The 6000-nt window shown below is 37.6% G+C and overlaps 1 protein-coding gene across 6 annotated transcripts in view; it reads left to right on the top strand.

The window, feature by feature from the left end:
- Positions 1-4993: 4993 nt before the first annotated feature.
- The window catches only part of LOC125240053 (protein hu-li tai shao), a 132919-nt gene continuing 131912 nt past the window's right edge, over positions 4994-6000 (top strand). For 3 of the 6 annotated variants that reach the window (XM_048147888.1, XM_048147887.1, XM_048147885.1), the window contains exon 1: positions 4994-5276. The gene's annotated coding sequence lies outside the window, so the exon portion shown is untranslated. The remainder of the gene's footprint in view (positions 5277-6000) is intronic. The other 3 variants (XM_048147892.1, XM_048147891.1, XM_048147890.1) reach the window with 1 other exon arrangement.

Below are 6000 nucleotides of genomic sequence, written 5' to 3'. Positions count from 1 at the left end.
CTAGAATGTGCTGCAGCGTTTTGTTCGTTAGCCTCAGCATTGTCAATTCAAAATGACAACGACAGGTATTGAAACTTGGTTAATGTTCTTTAATCATTAGTATTTTGTACTTTATCACTGTCTTTCATGTTTATTACGCTTCTTTGAATATCACATGAAGATTTAAAAAATGCGATAAATTGTTTAGAGGCAAGAGGTTTAACGAAATATATTTGAAGTTTTATCGAAAGAAGCAAAGCATAAACAAAACGTTACACGTTCCATTCTACGCAATTTAAGTAGCGCAGGTTTGCGTGAAACGAGGTCGTAGTGTTGCAAATGTAGAAAACCAATGGAGTAGTGGGGTAAGAGTAATTTTTAATTAAATTATAATTAATTAATGAGGAGGCACACTCAAAGGTTTTGACAAATGGCGCCACCTTATTAGTCCATTTAAAAAATAAAGAATTTTATATAGAGCGAGAAAATGGTATTTTTTATCTCTTTCACACATATGAATGACAGTGACATGCCCAGGCACTTGCATAGGCCAGGCGACGCCTGGCGGGATAAAATGTCAGTGTGCCTCCTCATTAGATTAGACATTATGCTCGTATGCCAAATAGACATGCGCGAAACAGTGCTTCAAAATGTAATGCCATATCACATCACTTTTCCGAGAAAGTAACATCTCACTGTGATGTCACATCATACATCACTCGAAACGTTACCCGACCTTGAACAGCGCGCGAGATGACACCATCACAGTCATCAACAAGGCTACGCATCTCATATCAGCGCGTAGTTCCATTACATGTTGCTTTTTGTCACCGCTACGTGAATTATGTATATTTTATAAAATTTGCAAATGGTTACTTATACTTATGGATCATACGATACCACTACCACACATGTACGTAATGTCCATCTAGATACATTATTAGCCGCGAAAGTCAACTAAACATTTCACAACAATAATAATAATGTTTTGTTTTCGGCGCGCCCAATTTCACAGACAAAATTACTCTGTTTACCCGCATCCACAAAATGATTATAAGAAATGATAATAATAAAATAAGCTCTATGGGGACGCATTGCAGTTTTAAATCTTTTGGAGTTGCCGGCCTTAAATTTCATAATCTTAAAAAATCATAATCTTATGAAATCAGGTCGAATGCACGGATTTCCATACAATTTCGCAACTGTCCACACACAGTCTTATTTTTTAAGATTATGATTTTTTTCAGATTGATCTGACAGATTGCGAATAATTTGAATTTTAAGAATGTGTGTGGCAAGGCAGTCAATCTTATTTTATAAGATTATAATAATAATAAATAATTTAGTCCATCACTTTCATCAAAATAGACCAGTTCATTTTAGATTCCATTAACTCTCAAATAGTCCTTACACCCTGGCGGGTGTTGCCTCTGCGTGTGTCCCATGATACGGGCAAGGGCAACATCCGCTCGGTGTACCCCTTACATTTCATTAAAGTGTCGAAAGGGCCTCTACGTGTTGGCTTCGGCCCCGCGCACGCCTCCCAAATGTCCGGAATACCATTGTTCCGTGATGGGAAAGACATACAAATAATAAATAATAAATATTAATAAATATTATAGGACATTCTTACACAGATTGACTGAGGCCCACGGTAAGCTCAAGAAGGCTTGTGTTGTGGGTACTCAGACAAAGATATATATAATATATAAATACTTACATACATAGAAAACATCCATGACTCAGGAACAAATATCTGTGCTCATCACAGTGGCGTAGCGAGGGGGGGGCCGGGGGGGCCATGGCCCCGGGCGGCACATGACAGGGGGCGGCAAAATCGGCATTAAAAATTATAACATACATAGAGACAGAGTCGCACCATAAGTGTTCCTTTGTACCTTTTTGTTACGGAACCTAATAAATAAAATTGTTAATTATGAGACCAACATTTTTCAAATCGCGCTGAGAAACGCGCCAATTCTCTGTTTTGTGCTGGCGCCAAATGCACCACGGCTGCGAGCGACGCGGGGCGGGGGCGCGAGCGGCCGCACGCTGCCGAGCAGTCGCCGAGCTTCCACGAACTATAGGCGAATGTTCGAAAAACTATGGCGAAAGAGCTTAAGCGGCAGCTATATTACACGATAAAACACCTTATCGTCATACTGTTAAGCCTTACTTTGTAATGAATGGAGTTTTACATTTTTGTACAACTTACGACAGATGAATACTTGAGTTGAGCAAACAAAATTCATCATTTTGTTCCGAAGTTTCGATTTTAAAAACTGCAATTACTTCTTAGTGCTAAGTTTAATTATAATAGGAAAATATTACATTTGATTTGTGGATTGATATTCAATTCACTTATTGTCAAATTGGCTATTTTAAGTATTTTTGAATTTGAATTGAATGTTGAATAGTTTTGTTCCAAGTTTGAAATATTTCTCGTATGTTATGTGCGTAAGTAAACAATAATACTTTAGCTTTGTGCTAAGGCCACCGAGTAATATTAGACGGTCAACCAAATTTTAGCACTAAAAAAACCGGCCAAGTGCGAGTCGGACTCGCCCACCGAGGGTTCCGTACAAACTTTCAATAGTTGAATCATCAAATGTTATTCATATAACTCTACAAACTTGACTAAACCCCTCAAGACTCAATTCCCACATAAGTAATATTTGAATATACAATTTTATTGTTAGACAACGTCCAAAGAAAATCACAACTCGACTTCAATAGTTTACGACATGTAAGGACGCTCCTGAAGCGACCTCATTATATCAGGATAAATGCGATGTAGGAAATGAGCGTTCAAAACGTACAGCGATATCTTTCGGCAAATTAAGTAAACTAATGTGTGCGAGCTAGTATGGAGGATGATTTTCATGGGATAATTGTTTATTGTGTGAACCGATTTTAACCATTTTTCCTCTCTTTGAAAGCAAAAACTTTCATTTTTATCTGTAAAAAATACAGGTACAATAAACACCCGCAAGAGTGTTCAAATCGAAAATGTAAATCTGGAAGGATTTTTTATAAAGTAAAAAAAAGTTCATTTTTTTTTCAAAAACATTTTCTTTCCACAACAAAAAATTTATGAAAAAAATAGTTTTGATATGTATAGTTTGAGTTTTTTCTAACGATACCATGACGATACCCCACTTGCCCGAGTAAATTTGAAATTTATAGTTTTCCCCCCTTTTATTTTGGCCATTTTCTGTAATTAATATTAATACATTTAAAAAAATATACTTTCAATTTGTAGAGATTAACGATGTTCATAAGTATTGCATATTTCAAAGCGATAGCATAAGTAGTTCTCGAGATATTAAATAGTGTGACAGACAGACAGACAGACGGACAGAGTCGCACCATATAAGGGCCTTTTATTTGTACCTTTTTGGTAAGGAACCCTAAAAAGGCGCGAAATTTTAATTTTCTATGAGAATTTAACCTTCGCCCCTATATTTTCAATATTTTTTTGAAGTGTTAGAATATGGTTCGTCGATGATTCCGCCAACGCCAAGGTTTAGGAAGGCACGCGTTTCAAGAAATTAACTAGCCGCTGAGCCGTCTATTTTTAAATTTACCGGTTTTTTAGTACCAAGATTTGGTTAACCGTCTTCTTTAGTAGGAACAAAAGACAAAAGCTATTGGTTTGGATTACCTCAAAAAGGAAAAACGGATCCCTATAGGATCACTCATGCGTCTGTCTGTCCGTCTGTCACAGCAAATTTTCTCCAAAACTACTGAACCGATTAACTTGAAATTTGGCACACATAATGTCCTGTGACCCAAAGACGGACAAGCAATTTAAATTAAGAAAATTTAATTGTAGGGGTCACTTTTGGTTGTTTTTAAATTAAAAATTAAAGTTTTTTAAACTCTAATGTGTTACGTATCAAATGAAAGAGCTTTTTATAATTATTTCAAAAATATTTTCTCAAATAATTATAAGTCAAGTAATGTTCAAGTAATTTAAGAAAATAGGTAAAAAATTCACAGAAAAAATACACGAGATAGCCTAATCTATGGATTACACAGGAAAGCCTATTATAAATCTACAGTCAAGCGTAAGTCGGACTTAAAAGAAAGAAAACTCAAATTTCACTCTCTGCCGCTGAAAGGAGTTACCAAATCTCTTGAAATCTACCTAAATTAATTTCTGTTTCGTTTTTTTTTAGAAATTGTTCAGAATATCGATTATTCTCAAAAATGATTTAAGTGCCTTCAAAAAACGAGGCGCTTAAGCCCTTCTTGTGGTGTACGGAGCCCTTACAACGATAGCACAACTCGCACTTACGAGTATAATGACCAAATAATCTAGATATGTTGATCATAAGAGGGGCGGCATATCGGCAAACTTGGTGATCGGCCCCGGGCGGCAATCACAGACGCTACGCGGCTGGCTCATCACACAAATAAATGCCCTTACCGGGATTCAACCCGGGACCGCGGCGCAGCAGGCAGGGTCACTACCGACTGCGCCAGACCGGTCGTCAAAATTATGATTTTTTAAGATTATGAAAATTAAGACTGTCTGTTGCCGGCCTAAGTGAGTTAGTAAGTGATTTGGCATTTAACACAACGTAACACTGACTGAGTGTTACGCGCCGTCATCGTCAGTTGGAAGTTGCGTTTCACTTCAATTAAAAGAAGACCATAGGGAGGGTTTTAAATCGACACGAGTTACGAATTTCCTTTTTGCATATGTTTCCTACGACGTTTTTTCAGTGCAGATAGCCCTCTGAAGTTTTAACACTACAAAAATGAACCAGTTCGCGCACTTGGGGCTTTTTGCCCGCACAAGTGGTTAATTTTGGCATGTTTTAATTTATCGCCACTCGTTTCGATTTCCGTTTTTCCACACTAGTATTGAAATGTTGGTACTATTTTTTAGTAACTTTTTTCTTTATTGTGGGGTATTTTAAAATTTCCAATGGCATCCCTATTACTACCGCAGCGCCATCTGGCTTTTCAGGCGGTTGTACTGGAACTAATTGGCGCGACAGCAGCGACGCTGCGACCGTGCGGCAACGAAACGAAACTACGACATCGATCTGGCGGCGGCTGGTTGACGGGCCTGTGCGAGCGAATTACGGAAATAAACGCGTTGACGCGTAATGTCGGTGGTGCTAGTGCATTAAAATATACCGAATAACGTTCTGTGCATCTAGATATTATAATGTTACTTCGTTTATGTGCTTAGTGTAAGAAATATAGCTACTCGCAAAAAGTGAAGTGATTTGGTGTAGTGTTCTCAGGAAAACCTGACTTAACGCCTTTGGAGTCGACTGCCGGTGCGTATTGCATGCGATTAGCATTCATTGAACATGAAAATGTTTCATTTCTAATTGGAACGATATTGTTAATGCAGGAAATGCTTTCTTTTGCGGAAAGTCATTTAGGGTGTGTCTGATGCTTGGTCCGAAATGGCTCATTTATTGTAGGAACGATGGTATTTGCGGGCTAGCCGCTGGTTTATCGGGACGTCCGCCGAGCTTTTTACCTCATTAACATGTTAAAACACCTTTTTTTCTTGATGTTTTTTCTCAGTTTTAAGTGGAAACTACTTAAAATTGGCATTGAAAATGGTTTTTAAATAGAGTAAGAAGGTGTAGGTGATGTATATTTGGGCGTGCCATTTATCAATTGCATGTTATCTACCTCAATAAGACTATGACATCATCGTCGGGTGCGGGCGTATCGCTAACCGGCCGTGTTGGAAACGCACCTATATACTCGTAGGGATATAAAACGCGTAGCTTTTTATTTCCGGTGGGTTATAGAACAGAGAATTTGGTTTGACCCTTGGGTCAACCGATTGAGTTTGGATTGGTCACAGATAGTAGTTTCACGCTTTTAAGTTTATAGAAGTATGAGATTTCGGTGATTTAAACAGGAACCAAATTTTTTTTTATTATAAAATTGCAATAGGTGTGTTTTTCGTGTTAAATGAGCACTTACCACATTTTTGTTTACTATTTTTACCTATTTATTACAACTATTGCAATCTCAAAAAAA

This window comes from Leguminivora glycinivorella, chromosome 26 (genome assembly GCF_023078275.1).
Source record: "Leguminivora glycinivorella isolate SPB_JAAS2020 chromosome 26, LegGlyc_1.1, whole genome shotgun sequence".
NCBI lineage: Eukaryota > Metazoa > Arthropoda > Insecta > Lepidoptera > Tortricidae > Leguminivora > Leguminivora glycinivorella.
The sequence above is the reverse complement of the archived record's forward strand: the minus strand, read 5'-3'. Positions and strand labels throughout refer to the sequence as shown.